Source organism: Pogoniulus pusillus, chromosome 6 (genome assembly GCF_015220805.1).
Source record: "Pogoniulus pusillus isolate bPogPus1 chromosome 6, bPogPus1.pri, whole genome shotgun sequence".
Lineage (NCBI taxonomy): Eukaryota > Metazoa > Chordata > Aves > Piciformes > Lybiidae > Pogoniulus > Pogoniulus pusillus.
The window spans coordinates 41,373,255-41,393,593 of NC_087269.1; the positions used below are offsets into that span (position 1 = coordinate 41,373,255).

A 20,339-nucleotide genomic window follows, 5' to 3' on the forward strand; every position below is an offset into this window, starting at 1 on the left:
GGTCCTGTTTGTGTTGTAGTAGGCAGTGATGTATAGCCACAGCTTTTGACACCTTGAAGAAGTTGAAGTGACCTCTCTGATGAAGAAAAGCTGAGACAATTGGAGGTTTTTAGTTTGCAGAAGAGCAGGCTGAGGTGGGATCTCAGTGGGGATCAGGAGGATGGGACCAGGCTTTTTTCAGCAGTGTCCAGTGACAGGACAAGGGGCAAATGGCACAGACCTGAACATAAGCAGTTTTATCTAAAGATGAGGAGGAACTTCTCTAAGGGTGATGGAGCCCTGGAACAGCCTTCCCAGAGACATGTTGGAGTCTCCATCTCTGGGGATATTCAAAGCCCACCCAAATATGTTCCTCTGTGACTTTCTGTAGGTGAACCTGCCTTGGCAGTGGAGTTGGAGTTGATCTCAAGAGGTCCCTTTCAACCCCTACCATTCCATGATTCAGTGAAAGGAGACCACAGTCAGCTCTTCCCCCTGCTTTCCATAGAACCTTTTCCTTGTCTAAGAATGGGATGAAATCCTGAGCATGGGAAACTCATGGAAGTAGATGTTTTGTGAGACAAGGCAGGTCTGGCTGCTGCCACCTCTGTGATGATCACTGGAAGCTTCCAGATCTCTGGTCTGCATTCAAGGCACAGTCAGGAAGCTAAATGTGGATCTCAACTTCTTAGTGTCTGGACATCTATTCCACCATCTCTCTTTGAGGGAAACTTTATGGAGTGTATTGTTGCAGACATCTGATATTTGATGTTAGAAAGAAGTTCTTCAGTGTGAGAGTGGTTGAGACCCTGGAACAGGTTGCCCAGGGAGGTTGTGGATACCCTTTCTCTGGAGGGGTTCAAAGTCTGGTTGGATAAGACTTTGAGCAACCTGGTCTGGTGGAAGGTTTGCCTGCCCATGGCAGGGGGGTTGGAGTAGATGACCTCTAAAGTCTCTACCACCCTAGGCCATTCTACAGTTCTGTTTCCATGCAGGTGTTGACTTTCAGTGGCCTTAGCTCAGAAACCTGCTGGGAGCTGTGGGAGACTTCCCCTTGCTCTAGTGGGTGCCTGCAAGTTCTGGCCCTGTAGGGCTAGGGCAGTCTTGTCATGCTGAGGTGGGTGATTTATTGTCTGCACTGCCTCTGGAAGGATTCATTACACGATTTGATGTGTTCTCCTTCTACTTGTCTCCTTCTTTCTCAGTGTTTCATGCAAGGCATCAGCAGGTGCTGTCTGCAGAGGTTGTGAAGGGTCAGAGAATAGCAGGGGTTGGAAGGGACCTTTGGAGATCATCTTGCTACAGCAGGGCTGCCCACAGCAGCTTGCCTATGATCACAATATCCAGGTGGGTTTGGATTCTCTCTAGACAAGGAGACTCCACAATCTCCCTGCAGGGCTCCAGCATCTTCAAAGAAGTTTCTCCTGAAGTTAAGTGAAACCTCCTGGGTTCCAGTTTGTACCAGGGTCAGAAAGAGGCTGGCTGCACTTGTTACCCTGTTGGAAGTGGGGCTGATGTTCTGGGGCCTCAGATGACAGACAGCAACATCTAGTTAGGGAAAACCCAAATCAATCTTAGAACCCAAGCATGGCTTTTTAGTTTGGTTTTCTCCACTTCCCTGAGCACATGGCTGGTTCCTGGCTTTGTGCATGCAGAAATTCCAGTTCCTCGTCTTGCTGCCACCAGCTCACTGAGATAAAAACATCACTGCCCAAAGTACTGAGCTTCACTGCTTTAGAACAGAAGGGAAATCTCATTATGTTTTACTCCCCTTAGGCCACACTCAGGCTTAGCAGGAGTGGAAAACCTGGTTGTGTGCTGGCGAATGTCCCTCGTTATGCTGCCAATTAGCCCAGCAGGCTGAGGAGCAATGACCTGGTTTGGGCAGAGCTGTCTGGGGGAGCTTAGCCAGGCAGCTCCTCCTCAGCACAGACAGCTCTGTTGCTTGCTTTGGGTTGGGATTTCCAACCTTACTCATTCTATGGTAAAAAAGACTTCTAAGGTCATCAAGTCCAACCTTTTACCCAACACCTTCACCTAACACCTCCATGGCCACTCTTATTCCCTCCTTAGTGAAATTCTTGTGTGTCACTTGAGACTGGCTTTATTTGAAATCAACTACTGAAAAGAAAGTCAAATGTTTCCAAGAAATATTTTCGTGAATTAGAGGTGTTGAGTTCATGAATATGATTTTCACTTTAGTCAGAGCAATAGCCTGGAGAAGAGGAGGCTCAGGGGTGACCTTATTGCTGTCTACAACTACCTGAGGGGTGGTTGTGGCCAGGAGGAGGTTGCTCTCTTCTCTCAGGTGGCCAGCACCAGAACAAGAGGACACAGTCTCAGGCTGCGCCAGGGGAGATTTAGGCTGGAGGTGAGGAGAAAGTTCTTCCCTGAGAGAGTCACTGGACACTGGAATGGGCTGCCCGGGGAGGTGGTGGAGTCGCCGTCCCTGGAGCTGTTCAAGGCAGGATTGGACGTGGCACTTGGTGCCATGGTCTAGCCTTGAGCTCTGTGGTAAAGGGTTGGACTTGATGATCTGTGAGGTCTCTTCCAACGTTGGTGATACTGTGATACTGTGATACTGTGTGTGATACTGCTGTGATTTTGTAATCACAGATTAAGCTAAAACATGGTGCAGAGGCAAGGAACCTGGAAAACAGGATATGCTGGGAATCTGAGGAGAAATGGAAAGGAGAGGAATGCTTGGTGCACTCCTGGAGTTGTTCTTTGTCCAGCCAGCAGTGGGTAAGGCTGTCTGAGTGGCCTGGGATAGGCAAAGCAAGGAGCAGAGAGGTGTGGGAAAGAAACTTGAGTTTGGGTGTGAGGCTCATCAAGAGCAGGAGCAGAACAAGGTGCCTGTGCTGCTCTTCTCTTAAAGTTTGTTTGGGGTTTTTGATGGCTGTTGTGATTCTTACTTCATTTGCTCAAAGGGAAAATGTGAGATGTGGAAGGGTGCAAAATGATCTTCTCAGAAGTGCCTGGGAAGCAGCAGTATGGCAGTAAATGGCCAGAATTAATCTGGTGTGGACAGAGATCGTCATAGAGTCATAGAATGGTCTAGGTTGGAAGGGAACTTAAAGATCATATACTCCAATCCCCATGCCATGGGCAGGGACACCTGCCAGCTAGGCTTAGTTACTCAAGCAGTGTGTCCATGGGGCCAGCAGAGCCAATGGCATCCTGGCCTGCATCAGGAACAGTGTGGCCAGCAGGACAAGGGAGGTTATTCTGCCCCTGTACTCAACCTGGTCAGGCCACACCTTGAGTGCTGTGTCCAGTTCTGGGCCCCTCAATTCAAGAGAGGTGTTGAGGTGCTGGAAGGTGTCCAGAGAAGGGCAACAAAGCTGGTGAGGGGCCTGGAACACAAACCCTATGAGGAGAGGCTGAGGGAGCTGGGGGTGTGCAGCCTGGAGAAGAGGAGGCTCAGGGGGGACCTCATTGCTGTCTACAACTACCTGAAGGGACATTGTAGCCAGGTGGGGGTTGGTCTCTTCTGCCAGTCAAGCAGCAACAGAACAGGGGGACACAGTCTCAAGTTGTGCCAGGGGAGGTCTAGGCTGGATGTTAGGAGGAAGTTGTTGGCAGAGAGAGTGATTGGGATTGGAATGGGCTGCCCAGGGAGGTGGTGGAGTCACCATCCCTGGAGGTGTTGAAGAAAAACCTGGATGAGGCACTTAGTGCCGTGGTCTGGTTGAGTGGCTAGGGCTGGGTGCTAGGTTGGACTGGATGATCTTGGAGGTCTCTTCCAACCTGGTTGATTCTATGATTCAAGGCCTCATCCAACCTGGCATTGAACACTTTCAGGGAGGGGGCACCCACATCCACTCTGGGCAGCCTATTCCAGAGTCTCACCACCCTTGCACTGAAGAACTTCTTCCTAAGATCCAATCTAAACCTACTCTCCTATCTTCAAACTGTTTCCTCTTGTCCTGTCGCTAGACACCCTTACGAAAAGTCCCTTTCCAGCCTTCCTGTAGGATCCCTTCAGGTATTGGAAGATGGAAGAGCAGAGGTGGAACATCCAAACCCATGGGAGAGTAGGGATATGAATAAACCCCTTGAAACACCTGCAGGCAGTTGGAAGGAGCTCTGCTGCTCTGCAGGGTCAGGCTTGGTAAAGGCCTTGTCAAAACTGGAGTAAAACCTCTCAGCAGAATTTCCCCCCCCTCCATCATAAGAAATACAGTCAGTTGTTTCTTTCCCTTCCAGAAGTGAACCTGAGGCTGAGGAGTCCCCACTGCCCTTCCATTAATGGTCCATACTGGGAATGCTGCATTGTGTGGGAGGCCCAGGAACACCTTGGGAAGGGCAGAATGAGGTAGTGCCATACCTGCTGCACCACTCCATGTGGAGACAAGCAATTCACTCTCTATTGGTGTCGTCTTTGGGTCGAGCCTGTGCCACTGACAGCCTAGGAGAGCTGAGACTCCATAAGCTTGGTGGAAGGTCTGGATTTTGCTATGGAGAAGGAAACTGGGTTTGTTCAACTAGTTTTAGTTTCACTCCATTATCACCATCTATATCTAGCTATCAGAAATTCTTTACAGGGAGATAACTGGAATGGGCTGCCCAGGGAGGCTGTGGATGTCCCCTCCCTGGAAGTGTTTAAGGCCTTGGATAAGGTCTTGAGCCACTTGGTGTAGTGAAAGGTGTCCCTCCTCATGTCAGGGAGATGATCTTTAAGGTCCCTCCTCACCCAAACCATTCCATGATTCTATGAATCTGGCACTAGAGAGGAGATGAAGCTGGTCTTGGGCTCAGGGGTTGGTCTTGAAGCAAAGCTTGTCTGCTCTCCAACCTCACTGGTGACCTCTCATGAGGAGTATCAGGAGTGAGGAGCAAAACCTTCATGGCCCTTTCCTGCACTTCCTTTCCTAGATGAGAAATTGGGTCTTTTCTGTGCATTCATGTGGCAGAACAAGATGTAAGAAGTTTCTTTCATTGACTAAAATTAGAGGTTGGACACTCAACAGGAGCAGGTTTAGACCAGCACTGTGTGTTGTTGGAAAATCCAAAACAGCTCTCACCAAGCAGGTTTTTTATTGACACTGGTCTGGTTATTGGTATTGGCAGGGGTTGTGGATCAGTAACTAGCCCAGTTTGGTTGTCCCTCTCAGTACAGGAGCTGCTGGCAGGGGCTGTGCATCAGTAACTGGTGTGGTTTGGTTGTCCCTCTCAGTACAGGAGCTGCTGGCAGGGACTGTGCATCAGTAACTGGTGTGGTTTGGTTGTCCCTCTCAGTACAGGAGCTGCTAGCAGGGGCTGTGCATCAGTAACTGGGGTGGTTTGGTTGTTCATCTCAGTACAGGAGCTGTTTTCCATCCCCTGATGCTATCAGGAATGTTTGGATGTATTTTCCTGTAACAGTTGTGAGGGAGGGGGGGAGTTGCTGATGAACAAACTCAGTGTGATGAACAAACAAGTGAACCTGAAGAGAAATGAGTGCTCCTGCTAAAAATATCATCCCTGTCACATAAAAATAAACCTCTCCACAGCTGCATTTGAAACTGGAGGATATTATACAGCCAGGAATAGTTTCTTTTCTTCTGCTTCTTTTCCTCCATCAATCAACAAACAGTGGTATCAAGTGGTGTTAGTGAGCTCAGGAGGAGATGTACCTTCTGGGAAGGAATGTCTGCACAGAGAGAGATGTCTGAGTAGAACTCCAAATTGTGAGTGAAAGGTGGGGGTAAAGGATGCAAGAGTTTGTTACAGCAACAGCTGCACATCTGGAGCAGGGTTTGAAGGTGCTCTGTGCACCAGCACTGAATGAAAGCAGGTAGCTCAATCACTAATTAGAACTGCCCTGGAAGTTATGAAGGTGTTGCTGCTGCCTCCAGTCAGCCTACAAGCTCGGTGCTGCCTCTCTCCATTTCACAGAATCATTGATGTTGGAAAAGACCTCCAAGAGCATCAAGTCCAATCTTGAACCCCACCCCTCCATGACCACTAGGCCATGTCCTGAACTGCCACCTCCAGGGATGGCAACTCCACTACCTCCCTGGGCAGCCTGTTCCAATACCTGGCCACTCTTTCAGTGAAGAATTTCTTCCTGCTGCCCAACCTAAACCTCCCCTGCTGCAGCCAGAGGCTATTTCCTCTTGACCTGTTGTTAGTTGCTTGGGAGAAGAGGCTAACAGCAGCCTCACTGCAGCCTCCTCTCAGGTAGCTGTAGAGAGCAATGAGGTCTCCCCTCAGCCTCCTCCAGACTCAACAACCTCAGTTTTCTCAGCTGCTCCTCACCAGACCTGTTCTCCAAAGCCTTAGTCCTCTTTAGCTCTCCAGCCCTTCTTTAAACACTGCTGTTCCTAGGAGTGGAGATAGGAACTTGGAATGATTTAGGACCACTGGAATCACCTCCTTTCTATATAATTTTAACCCCTGTGGTGCAGTCCCTGTGCCTGCACTCAGCTCGAGCACACCCTGAAACATGGAGAAATAGTCACAGAATTAGAGAGTGGTTTGGATTGGAAGGGACCTTAGAGATCATCCAGAGCATGCCCCCAGAGCATGCAGAGGGGTACCTCAGCAGATCAGAGGGGCAGAATCCCCTCCTTCCACCTGCTGCCCACAGTGGTGGGAATCAGCCCAGGCTCTGCTGGCTGATCTCATTCTATTTGCAACCAAAGTCAGCTCTGTCCCATCTCATTCTAGGCCACTAGACATGCAGGTGGGATTGGCAGCAGTTATTTCCTTGCTGGTGTGTTTTCATGTGGAAATTCAGACTGGTTTCTGGATTTGGGTTGTGTCCTGCTTACCATCTGTCTGCAAAGCCTGCGTGGAACATGAGAAATGGGAAGTGAAAACCTGACTAGCCTCAGCTTGCCCCTGGAGATTAGAACATTGTTCATTTCTTCTACAGTTCATAACAGCTTTAGTTGCTGCTTTCCAAAACTGCCTTTGTGCTGTAAATCAGAAGCACTTTGCTGTTCAGCAGCTGTGAGGCTGTCTCATTCATGAGACCAGAAAGGAGCTTCCAGAGCCAAAGCTGTATGTGAAATGGTCCATTTGGTAGGTCTGCAGAGCCTCCTCAGAGAGCAACTGGGGGATTTGTGCACTTCTGTGCCCCCAGCCACATCCCTGACCTAGGCTGTGTGGGCAGCAGGTGGAGGGAGGGGGTTCAGCTCCACTCTGCTGAGACCCTACCTGCACTGCTGGGGCCAGCTCTGGAGTCCTCCGTGCAGAACAGACATGGACCTGTTGGAGCAGGGCCAGAGGAGGCCACAGCAATGGTGGGAGGGCTGGAAGTCCTCTGCCGTTAGGACAGGCTGAGAGGGTTGAGGTTATTCAGTCTGGAGAAGAGAAGGCTCCAGGAAGACCTTAGAGCAGCCTTCCAGTATCTGAAGGGGGGTACAGGAGAGCTGGAGAAGGACTTCTGACAAAGGCATGGAGGGGTAGGGTGGGGAGTGGTCGCTTCATGCTGGAAGAAGCTGGACTGAGGATAAGACACGAGGAAGAAATTCTTCCCCATGAGTGTGGTAAGGCACCAGAACAGGTTGCCCAGTGAAGCACTGAAGGCTCCAAGCCTGGCACTATAGAAATCAGAACCGAAAGTGGTTGGGACTGCACTATAGAAATCAACCTGAAAGTGGTTGGTTCTGCACTATAGAAATCATAACTGAGGTTAGTATTGGCCTCTTTTCCCAAGTAATTAACAACGGGACAAGAGGAAATGGAGGTGTTTAAGAGGAGGCTGGATGAGGCACTTAATGCCCTGGGTTAGTTAATTAGAAGGGTTAGGTGATAGGTTGGACTCGATGATCTTAGAGGTCTTTTCCAACCTGGTTAATTCTGTGCTTCTGTGATTCTGTGAAAGCCAGGTTGGATGGGATCTAGTGAAAGATGTCCCTACCCATGGCAGGGGCTTGGAACTGGATGATCTCTAAGATCCTCTCCAAAGCAACCCCCTCTGTTAATCTGCAGCACAGCTGCTGCCTTTCTACTCAGGGTGAAAAAAAAGAAGGGAGAAGATGAGAAGAGGAAGCACCAGGCAGGGATGCAGTCGTAGCCTGCTAGCAGCCAGGCAGGAGATGGTCTGGAATACAGCAGAGCACATCAAGGGCTGGAGCTCCATAGCAACTGCAGCTGCTGCCATCAGCAGGGACGTGAGCGTTCTGCTGGTCTCGGGCTTTTGGGAAGCTGCTGCGTGGGGAAGTTGCTCCTCAGGATATATTTGTTTTCCAGATCTCTTTGGCTAGGAGCCTGTTTGCCAGCAAAGCAAGAGACCTCTCCTTGAATCCAGCCTGCAAGTGATTCCATCACTGCAGACAGGCTGAGACAGCTTTCTGCAGCCCTTGTGGTCTGTCACCCAGGCCATGTCCTCCACACTGTCCCTCTGGGAACAAACCTAGTGTGTGGAGGCTTCTTCTCCAGCAGGGAAGGATGGGGTCATCTCTAGTATAGGATCATGGAATTGTTTTGGTTGGAAAAGACCTCTAAGATCATCAAGTGCAGCCATTGACCTAGCAGCACTGTGGCCCTAGCAGCAGCCATGTCCCAGGTGTCCACACATGGAGGTGAAGGGACAGAAATCCCCAGCCAGTACTCCTCTGTTCAGAGCCCCAGGAGAAAACTTGTTTTCCTTCTCTTTTTCTCTGCTATGAAGCTGTCAAAGTGGGGGTCAGACCAAAACCTCTGGCTTTTGTCCTCAACCTGGTGCTGGAGAGAGAAGCTGGAAGGGAAGAAGGGTGAGAAGAGGCAGACTTTGATCACAGAAAATATCTCTTTAGCTCAAAACAGGGTGTTTTAGTCTTGTTTCCAGGATATTATAACAAAAACAAAGAGCCAGACTGCTTTAAGCAGTCAGTGAGGAAAGTCTAGAGATGTTCCAGCCCTTAGAATCACAGAATGCTTCAGGTTGGAAGGGACTCTTAAAGGTCATCTTGTTCAACCCCTGCAGTGAGCAGAGGCATCAACTAGATCAGGTTGCTCAAAGCTCCACCAAGTTTGACCTTGATTGTCTCCAGGGATGGGACCTCCACCACATCTCTGGGCAACCTGTTCTGGGACTTCACTACCCTTGTTCTGGTCTAGAGGTGAAAATGAATTTGTCTTACATTTGATGAAAGATAAAATGTTGAGGTTGAGCAACTCAGACTGTGACATGAGGCCAAGCTAAAGCTTTGTGAGCCCTGATGGAATCCTGTCCATGATGGGACCACAGCATGATTTGCCTTGGAAGGAATCTCCAGAGGTCATCTAATCCAACCTCCCAGCAGCTGGCAGGGACATTCTCCACTGGATCAGGTTCTCAGAGCCCTGTTGAGCCTCACCTTGAATATCTCCAGGGATAGGGTCCCAACCACATCCCTGGGCAACCTGTTCCAGTGTTCCATCACCCTCATGGTAAAGAAGTCCTAATGTCCATTGTTTGCTTCCTCATGTCTGTCTCTCCCTTTCAGAGACGTCACCATCAGAGACATCACATCAGTGTAGATGAAGGTGAATCTGGCAGGGTTCTTTCCCTGGGAGATAGGTCAGGCTGGTGTCTCCCACAGCTTTAAGGTCACTGTGTTGAGTGGCTGTGAGCAGGACCTTCTGCAGCAGGAGGACAGCCAGGGGGACAGAATGGAGTGTTCAGAGAGCTCCTGAGGTCTCCCTGGGGGGCAGAGTCTTGTTATCTTAAATTGTGAGTCTGTGGCACTTTGGGCTTCGGGCTGATGCTGATTCCATTTGATTTTTTGATTCAAGTGCTCACTTCCCACATGCCATCAGTGTTTTATTCTTCTCTTTTCTACCTCATTCACTCATTTAATCCACTCTAAAACTCTCAGCTCTACCTTTCCTTCCTCATTTTTCACTGGTGACTGCACCAGCTCCAGTCAGGTGCTTCCATCTGCTCAGATTCTGGCTCCATCCTCTTGCTCCCCATCCTTTAGCTCTTGCTGGGCACTGAAAAGAATCCATAGAGCCATAGAATCATAGAATCAACCAGGTTGGAAGAGACCTCCAAGGTCATCCAGTCCAATCTATCCCCCAGCCCTGGCCAGTCAACTAGACCATGGCACTAAGTGCCTCATCCATGCTTTGCTTGAACACTTCCAAGGATGATGACTCCACCACCTCCCTGGGCAGCCCATTCCAATGCCAGTCACTCTCTCTGCCAACAACTTCCTGCTAACATCCAGCCTAGACCTCCCCTGGCACAACTTGAGACTGTGTCTCCTCCAACCTGGCCTTGAACACCTTCAGGGAGGGGACAACCTGTTCCAATGTTTTCCCATCCTCACTTTAAAGAACTTCCTCCTAAAAAGAGGCCTCCAGATGCTGGTGGCTAACAGTAGCTTTATTGGGCTATAGGTGGGTCTTCCCATTTCTGAAGACAGCAGGTGACCCTGCCCCATGCATGGGGCACTGCATGCATGGCATATGCCCTGCAACACACTGTTTCCAGCAGCATGTCCCATCCCAGTGAGGTCCTGCCATCATCTGCTGGCACTTCTCGTGGTAGTGACACTCCCAGGTTCCAGCCTGATGGTGGTGCAGCTGCACTGGCTCTTGGTATTCCTTCTCCATGGTGGTGTACTGTGTGGCCAGATGTTCCTCAACAGCATCTTGGTGAGACACTGCAACAGGCTGCCTAGAGAGGTTGTGGATGTCCCCTCCCTGGAAGAATTCAGGGCCAGATTGGATGAGGCCTTGAGCAGCCTGATACAGTGCAAGGTGACCCTGCCCGTGGCAGGGGGGTTGGAAGTGGATGATGTTAAGGTCCTTTCCTACCCAAACCATTCTGTGAATCTCTGAGTCTTGCTGCCCACTTCATCCATCATCGCACCCTGTGGCACTGGTGGCACATCCCTGACCCACTGTTGTATGAGGGTCCTCAGGAAGAAGTGCCAGATCTGTGAAGGCCCAGCCTCAGGGCAGCAGCAGCAGCAGCAGGCTTCTGGAAGTCTGCAGATCTCAGGGGCTTGAAAGGTTTACCTCATTGCAAAGGCGATCGGTGGTGATGGAAGGGCTGGAGGGATGCTCTCAGTGGGCAGGAACAGAGTCAGCTGCCTGGCTCCTCCCTCTAGCAGCCTGCCCGGAGGTTTCTCATAGAATCATGAAGATTAGAAAAAACCTCCTAAGATCATCCAGTCCAACTTTCTACCCAGCACCTCCATGACCCTTAGTCCATGTCCCCAGATGCCACAGCTTGTTTTATGAACACCTTCAGGGATGACAACGCCACCAACTCCCTGGGCAGCCTCTTCAACTCTTCCAGTAAAGATGTTTTTTTTTCCTAAGATCCAACTTAAATCCAGCCTCTGGGGCAGGAGGATGCTCTTCCACCGTGCTTCAGCTGCTCCCAGCTGCCAGCAGATGAAGGATGCCTGCCTGAGAGCAGCACAACTCCTGGGCTGCTAACCAGACGCCACCTTTTCTGTGAGATGCGGCTCAGGCAGAGGTTGGGGATGCTTTCTTCTCACCCATCCTCAGTGCCACACAGGCTGGCATTTGATTCTTTCCCCAAAGAACCCATTTCCTGCTGTCACAATGTAAGCAAATGGGGAGGGATCAGGCGGAATGTCTCCGGAGGGACCAGAGGAGGAGTGGATGCAGGAAGCAGATCCTCCCCGTAACGTTGGCACGGCTTGGTAAGTTCCATCTGAAAAATGAAAAGCTGCTCCCTGTGCTGAGTCACAGCCCCCTCGGAGCTGGAGCTGTGACAGCCAGGAGCTGCCGTGCTGCTGGAGTTGAGGCAGAGGTGAGGAAAGGCTGCTCAGACCCTTCCCCAGCATTTGCATCCTATCAGCTGTAAATTGGGCTTAACTGGGGCTGTGGAGGTGATGCTTACGCTCCTGGCTTGCAGGGTTGGGCTTGCATGGCTCTGCTGAGGCAAAGATCGTGGTGGTACCCCGAGCTGTGCACCAGAACATGGGCTGTGGCTGTCCCTGCTCCTGCAGGGGCTTGTTCTGGCTGCTGAGCTGCGTCTGCCCCTGTCCCCTGCATGGAGGCTGGCTCTGCAGGTCAGGGAAACCTGCCCTACCCGGGCGGGGATGAGGGGACAGCAGCAGATGGGAGGGGATGTAGTGGGGAGGAGGTGGCAGCGTGCCTGGAAGGCTTTCTTCTCGATGGGAAGGGAAATCCTGTTCGTGTTTCTCGCAGCTGAATGGTGAGGGGCTGGGGAACCAGGTGCGTTGCTTCCTCCACTCCCGTCTTGCAGAGCAGCGGCACTGTTTGAGTGGCCTCTCTGTGTCCTGAGGGTGTTCTGCTCATGTTGATCGATCTCTGTCCTTAGGACCTGGTGCCTTTCCAGGCTTTGCTCTCCTCTTTATTTGCTGGAGTTGTAACAGCTTTATTTATACTCCTGTACCCTGCTTCAGATGCACAATCAAAGGCTGTTTGCTGTCTGAAGCTGTTTCATCTCCTCAGCTCTCCAGAACTGGGGTGTCAGCCATGGATAACAACAGGGGAGGAGGGATTTGTGGCTCTGGAAGGAGGGCCAGTGATGTTCCCTGACAGCAGGGACACAGGAGCATTCACCCATCACCTCTGAACTGGAATGATTAACGTCTGATAGCACCTCTGCTTTTGTGACAGTGCTGCTCAGATGTGTCTTCTCCAGCACTCTGGTTCTTACCCATGAAGGTGGACATCCCCTGTGTGACTCCTTCCCTTTTAAAGGTGATGTGAAACTAAGCAGGAGTGTTGATCTGCTGGAGGGTAGGAAGGCTCTGCAGAGAGGTCTGGATAGGTTGGACCAGTGGGCTAAGGTCAGTTGTGTGAAGTTCAACAAGGGTTGGTCTCTTCTGCCAGGCAATCATCAACAGAACAAGGGGACACAGTCTCAAGTTGTGCCAGGGGAGGTCTAGGCTGAATGTTAGGAGGAAGTTGTTGGCAGAGAGAGTGATTGGCATTGGAATGGGCTGCCCAGGGAGGTGGTGGAGTCACCGTCCCTGGAGGTGTTCAAGAGAAGACTGGCTGAGGCACTTGGTGCCATGGTCTGGTTGACTGGCCAGGACTGGGTGCTAGGTTGGGCTGGATGATCTTGGAGGTCTCTTCCAACCTGTTTGATTCCATGATTCTTTAAGGCCAAGTGCTGGGTCCTGCAGTAGGCTCACAACAACCCCAAATATGCTCCAGAATTGAAGCAGAGTGGCTGGAAACTGCCCAGCAGAAAGGGTCTGATTGACAACAGCTGAACATGAGCCAGCAGTGTGCCGAGGTGGCCAAGAAGGTCACGTACATCCTGGCTTGGATCAGCAATGGGTGTGACCAGCAGGTCTATGGATGTCATTTTTTCCCCTCTACTGGACACCGGTGAGGCCACTCCGCAAATCCGGGTTTCAGTTTTGGCCTCTCACTCCAGGAAGAACATTGAGGGTCTGGAACAGGTCCAGAGAAAGTCAATGAAGCTGGAGAAGGGTCTGGAGAAAGGTCTGGTAAGGAGCAGCTGAGGTAACTGAGGGTTATTGGAGAAAAGGAGGCTGAGGAGAGACATTATGGCTCTCTACAACTCCCTGCAGGAGGATGGAGCCAGGAGATGGGTTGGTCTTTTCTCCCAGGGAACAAATGGTGGGACAAGAGGAAATGGCCTGAAATTGTGCCAGGGGAGGTTTAGGCTGGAGATTAGGAACAGCCAGGGAGGTGGTGGAGTCACCATTCTTGGAGGTGTTAAGAAAAGAAGTAGATGTTGCACTTGGAGACCTGGGTTAGTGGTCATGAAGGTGTTGGGTGGAAGGTTGGACCTTGACAATCTCAGAGGTCTTTTCCAACCTTAATGATTCTAAATGGCAGGGTTGTGTTTTAAGAATAAGAACATCTCCAACAGCAGATGTGGGACTTAAGATGCTGTCACTGAAGAGATCTTCTCCATGTAGGTTTTTAAAGAGCAAACAGAGCTCAGCAGCAGCTTAGGGGCTGTGATTTTGCTGCTGCACTGGCAACCAGCTCAGCTCAAAGCCCTCTGTGCACCGCAGGGTGAACTGGTGTCCCCCACGGGCAGGAGCTGCCCTCCGGAGGGTGCATCAGCTCAGCAGGTGGCAGAGTCAGTCTGGGCTCCTGTGTCATGCAACAGTGGTGTGATGGGGTTGTAACCATCCAGGTCCAGAGTGGGTGCTTGGAAAACTCTTTGGTGGAAATCCTGGTTTCCTAATTGGACGTTGCCTAACTGGAAGAAGCTGGATTCATGAGACATGAGGAGGAAATTCTTCCCCATGAGGGTGGTGAGGCACTGAAATAGGTTACCCAGTAAGGTTGTGAAGGCTCCAGACCTGGAAAGTGTTCCAGGCCAGGTTGGATGGGGCCTTGAGCAGCCTGGTCTAGTGAAAGGTGCCCCTGCCCATGGCAGGGGGGTTGGAACTAGAAGATCTTCAAGGTCCCTTCCAACCCAAACCACTGATTTAATTATCAGGACAATGTTGAGGTAAACTGCTGAACCTGCTTTGCTGCACATGGTCCTCCTGTCTGTTGGTGTGGCAAAACAAAATGACCTTAAAATGCATGTGAAACATTCCTGTTCCCAGTGCCCCTCCCATCATGGAGCTCCACAGCCTAACATGGAAATGTGCATCCAGCCTGTGTTTGGGTTCAACATCTCAGGTTTAAGCACAAATGGTTTTAAATACTGGGACTGTTGACACTTGTTTGAACCTGCCCAAGGAACACTGAGATGATCAGAAAATCACAGAATCATCTAGGTTAGAAATGGCCTTCAAGGTCATCAAGTCCAACTGTTAATCCAGCACTGCCAGGTCACTACTAAACTGCTTCTGCTCAGCCCCTCCATGCTCATGATGGGTCCTAGTCCTTGTAGTCTCTTTGTGTGTTTTAGAGAGGGGCTCTCTTCAGGCTTTGAAACCCTCTCCAAAGGTTGGGGGCTGTAATAGTGATCTTTAAGGTCCCTTCCAACCCAAACCATTCTGTGATTCTGTGATTTAGTGTTTGCATCCCTGGTTTTGGAGGCAGATGAGTCCTTCCTGGAAAGCAGCCCTAACTGCTGGAGGGTTTTGTGGAGTTAGAATCATAGAGCTGCTTGGGTTGGAAAAGACCTCTGAGATCATCAAGTCCAACTGTTAACACCACCATGGCCATTAAACTATGCCCTCAAGTGCCATGTCCACACGTTCCTTGAACACCTTTCAGGGATGGTGACTTCATTACCTCCAGGGATGTAAAGCCATAACAGCCTGAAGAGCCAAGGATCCTTTACCTTCCAGGGCTGATGGAGGTGTTCTGCCTGTGGAAGAAGGCTTTTGTCTCTCCCATGTTCTGCTTCTCTGTTTTTAGCTGTCACCTCAGGGTTCCTGTGGCAGAGTATTTTCTGATTAGGGAGACAGAGGCTCCCTTGCTCACCCCACAACAGCCCTGGAATGCTGTGGTTCCTACTTGGAAAGGGTTTCTACGATGTATGTCCAGAGAAGAGGTCTTGGAGCAGTGTAGTTCTGCTCTTGGTACTTGGGAAGTTTTTGTAGGCAAACTTATGCTGTGTCCTACTCTGAGCTAGAGCAGAGCTGGCTCTGGTCAGGGCTGGGACTTCCCAGCTCAGGCTCTGCTCAGGGAGCCACTTGCTGAAGTTCAGGGCAGGGTTGTACGGCCAGGAGCTGCTTCTAGCAGGGAGAAGCTGATGGGAGAGTTCCTGACAAGGGCTGAGCTGCACAAAGGCTCTGCCTGAGACTTGTTCCTGGCCACACCAAGGGCACTGCCATAGCTTGTGCCACACCTTGGGCTGCAGCTGCAGGAAGGAGCAGCCAGGACGGGTGACCCTCAACTGCCCAACAAGGGATTGCAGTCCATGGGTGGCATCTGCAGGAGGAAGCTGAGGGATCAGCAGGGTCAAGCCTCTTCTCCACTGGCCAGTGTCCCAGGAAGACTCTGTCCTTTCTGCCTTCCCTCCGCATCCCTCTGTTCCTGAGTGCAGTTCCAGAATCCAGCTCCTGAATCTGGTTCCCATCTGCTGCTGAGTGCAGTCTGGGACTTTCCCAGTGTCTGCTCCAGCATCAGTGGTGCCAATGGTGCCATCAGGGTTTGGATTCCTTGTTGGTTTGTTTCTCTTTGTCTCTATCCCATGGGATTATTCTTCCTTCCATCCCAGCTGGTTGAGTTTATTTCCCACTCCATCGGTCTCTCTCACCCTTCTTCCAATTTGGGAAGGCAGAGGGATCCACAGAGAGGTTCTGGCACTCCTCTAGTGGTAGTTTGGCCCCAGGCATGACACAGAGCTGCTGGTCTGGCTCATGGTGTGGTTGGAACATTTTCCTTGCTGTAAGAGTGGTTGGGCTTTGGAACAGGCTCCCAGGGAGGTGATGGAGGCACTGTCTCTGGAGGTATCCAAGGAACATGTGGACATGGCACTTTGGGACATGGTTTAACAGCCATGGTGATGTTAGGTTGATGGTAGGGCTTGGAAGGCTTTTCCAACCAAAATTCTGTGATACTATACAGAATGAAAGGTTCCTGCCTCCACTGGGAAAATCCTGTAGCTCCCTCCTGCCAGTGCCCCACAGACTGTCTGCTTCTTGCACTAGTGGAGAAGTGAATGAACATCCAGGTTCTGCTAATAGCAGTCCTCCTGTAACTGCCTGCTCAGTGGCTCCTTGGCAGATCCACCCATCCTGCTGCTTGTGTTACCTGATAGTACCAACTGTGCTGCTTTGAGATGAATATGGGTGCATAAGAGGTGCCTGATGAGCATGGGTGGATCCTCCCTCCCTGCAGCATTATGGTGGGTTTTGTCCCATTTCTCTTCTCCTGTTGTGAGACACTGCAACAGGTTGCCCAGAGAGGTGGTGGATGACCCCTTCGTGGAGGTGTTCAAGCCCAGGCTGGATGAGGCCCTGAGCACCCTGGTCTAGTGGAAGGTAGGGGAGTTGAAATGAGAAGATCTTTAAGGTCCCCTCCAACCCAAACCATTCTATGGATTTAGCTGGCTGTGCACACAGCTGATGTCCTCAGCGACAACTTGATCTTGCCTCCCAAATGTGGTATTCAAACAGAGATATCTGCTCCTTTCCCATCCTGGATTTCACGTTGCCTGGTTACCTAATTTTCTGGTTTGAGGTGATTGTTTGATTGTTTTTCTTCTTTTTTTTCAAACTTTGCCTTCCTCCTTCATCTCAAGTGACCTAAATAATGCTCACTTACCAGGTTTTGCATCCAACTCTTTACTCATTCATTGCAGAATATCAGACATTGTTCCTTGACCTGATCCTTATCATAGAATCATAGAATCAAACAGGTTGGAAGAGACCTCCAAGATCATCCAGTCCAACCTAGCACCCAGCCCTAGCCACTCAACTAGACCATGGCACTAAGTGCCTCATCCAGGCTTTGCTTGAACACCTCCAGGGATGGTGACTCCACCACCTCCCTGGGCAGCCCATTCCAATGCCAATCACTCTCTCTGCCAACAACTTCCTCCTAACATCCAGCCTAGACCTCCCCTGGCACAACTTGAGACTGTGTCTCCTTGTTCTGTTGCTGGTTGCCTGGCAGAAGAGACCAACCCCCACCTGCCTACAACCTCCCTTCAGGTAGTTGTAGACAGTAATAAGGTCAGCCCTGAGCCTCCTCTTCTGCAGGCTGCACACCCCCAGCTCCCTCAGCCTCTCCTCATAGGGTTTGTGTTCCAGGCCCCTCACCAGCTTTGTTGCCCTTCTCTGGACACGTTCTAGTCCTTGGAGCTCACAGTTCTGAGTCTCTTTATGGTAATTCCTCCTGGTGTTTTTTTAATATCTCTGATTTTTTTTTTTACTCCTCATGCTACTAAACCTCCTTAAGCTGTTAATTACCTGTGTGTCCAGCCCTTAAGTAAGCACTGTGAAATGGATTCAGATTCTCACATCCCTTACACATAGGTTTCAGAGGTTACACATCTGCTGGCTCAAAGGCAGCTCACACGTTATAGAACCATGAAATGGGGTGTTTTGGAGTGGGACCTTAAAGATCATCTAGTTCCAAGCCCCTGCCATGAGCAGGTGTGATGGTTTGGGGGTTACCCCGCCCCCCCACACTTTTGTATTTGCCCCAGCTAACTCAGACGGACCCTGGGAATATAGATGAAGCAATTTATTTACAGCTAGCAGAATTTACAAGCAGCTATTTACAATATATACAGTTATATACAATTATATACAGTTATATACAAAGGATAAACAGTATAAAAGCACAACTCCCCTCCCAGAAACCTAAGTCCCCAGGAGGGGCTTTTAAACCACCCCAACACCTCCCCCGGCCCTCTCAACCTTACCCCAGTTCTCAGGAAGAAAAGAGGTGCAGCCAAGAGGTTAGGGAGCAAGGTTAGTAGGAGCAGGGTTAATGAGATGTGACCAGGTCTAAGGCAAAAGCAAGAGTGAGAAACAAAATGGAGAATGTTTTCTTCTTCTTCCCAGAGTTCTCAGCGTAACTGTGAGAGAAGTAGACACAATTGTTTTTCATTTCACTGCCCGTTATCTAGTTCTGTTACCAAAACATTCCAGCTTGCTTCAAACTAGCACAATCCACCCCTTGTCTACTTCGCTCAAAGTATCGCTGAGAATTATCCAATCTAATCTAAACCAATATTTACACTAAAACAATATATACAAGTTCAGTTCACACTTCAATCAGATGTAGGTGATTCAAAAGCTCAGAACAGGGACTCCCAGGTGATGTTGGGTTCGTGCTCACGTACTGTAGATTCTATCGTAGATTCTCTCAGTGTTGGGCGCCGATGCTACCTAGAACAGAAAACTCCTAACAACTTGAATTTAAACTCTCTCAGCTAAAGTTAGATTTCTCTGTGGAATACACTGGATTTCACCATTCTCCTGCATTACCCAGTATGTATGACCAGGACCTTCAGCAGTTACCACCCCTCGGACAGGTTTCCCTTCGCCCGAAGGAGAAAATACCCAAACAGTTTTCCCTAACAGATTCTTCTCACGTACAACAGGAACTTTATCACCGTCTACTGTTTGGACCAAATCTGATTGTGCAGGTCCTGCTCTATTTACTGAACCTCTACTATTTACCAACCAAGTAGCTTCTGCTAAATGTTTGTCCCAGTTTTTCAGAGTTCCACCCCCCATGGCCTTTAGGGTGGTTTTCAGCAAACCATTGTAGCGTTCAATCTTCCCTGAAGCTGGTGCATAGTAGGGTATGTGATAGATCCATTCAATACCATGCTCTTTGGCCCAGTTTTTCACAAGATTATTCTTGAAATGAGTACCATTGTCTGACTCAATTCTCTCTGGAGTTCCATGTCTCCACAAGATCTGTCTCTCCAAACCAACAATGGTGTTACGTGCAGTAGCATGTGGAACTGGATAGGTTTCCAACCATCCAGTGCTGGCTTCTACCATCGTTAGCACATACTGCTTGCCAGAACGAGATCGAGGTAAAGTGATGTAGTCAATCTGCCAGGCTTCACCATACTTGTACTTTGACCATCTATCACCATACCATAAGGGTTTGATTCGCTTAGCCTGCTTAATAGCAGCACAAATGTCGCAGTCATAGATGACTTGGGTGATAGCGTCCATAGACAAGTCAATTGACCTATCACGAGCCCATCGGTATGTTCCATCTCTGCCTTGATGTCCAGATGAGTCATGGGCCCACCGAGCTAAGAACAGCTCACCTCGGTGTTTCCAATCAAGGTCAATGTCAAGTTCAGAGTTGGTATCAGCTTGAGCAATCTTAGCAGCTTGGTCTGCCTGCTGGTTATGTTGATGTTCCTCAGTAGCTCTGCTCTTAGGCATGTGTGCATCTACGTGTCGCACCTTCACTGGAGTTCTCTCCAGCCGTGCTTCAATGTCCTGCCATAGATCAGCACACCAAATAGGCTTTCCTTTCCTCTGCCAACCATTCTTCTTCCAGTCCTTTAGCCAACCCCATAGAGCATTGGCTACCATCCACGAGTCGGTGTAGAGGTAAAGGATAGGCCAATTCTCACGTTCAGCCACATCAAGAGCAAGTTGAACAGCTTTTACCTCAGCGAACTGACTGGATTCTCCTTCTCCATCTTTCGTTTCGGTAACTCTCCTGGTTGGACTCCAAACCGCTGACTTCCATATTCGCTTGTTCCCAACAAGACGACAGGAACCATCTGTGAACAAAGCATAGTTCTTTTCCTCATCAGAGAGATCACCATAGGGAGGAGCTTCCTCAGCACGAGTTATTTTCTCCTCTGGAGGTTTGGAACAGTCTGTGCCTTCCGGCCAGTTGGTGATCACCTCCACCAGACCAGGTCGATCAAGATTACCCATTCGTGCTCGTTGGGTTATCAAAGCCATCCATTTAGACCAGGTTGCATCTGTGGCATGATGTAGTGATGAACCTTTGCCCTTGAACATCCAGTTAAGAACTGGCAGTCTAGGAGCTAAAAGCAATTGTGACTCAGTTCCAATCACTTCAGAAGCTGCTTTCACTCCCTCATAGGCTGCTAGAATCTCTTT

At 50.0% G+C, this 20,339-nt stretch overlaps 1 protein-coding gene across 30 annotated transcripts in view; it reads left to right on the forward strand.

Annotated features, from left to right (window-relative positions):
* Nucleotides 1-20,339, forward strand: part of JAKMIP3 (Janus kinase and microtubule interacting protein 3) — a 118,753-nt gene that overhangs the window by 12,928 nt on the left and 85,486 nt on the right. The window contains exon 1 of one of the 30 annotated variants that reach the window (XM_064145338.1): nucleotides 1,303-1,326. The exons of 28 other annotated variants lie outside the window; for them this stretch is intronic. The gene's annotated coding sequence lies outside the window, so the exon portion shown is untranslated. Of the gene's footprint in view, nucleotides 1-1,302; nucleotides 1,327-11,580; nucleotides 11,669-20,339 lie in introns of those variants that run through there. One more of the 30 variants, XM_064145334.1, reaches the window with a different exon arrangement.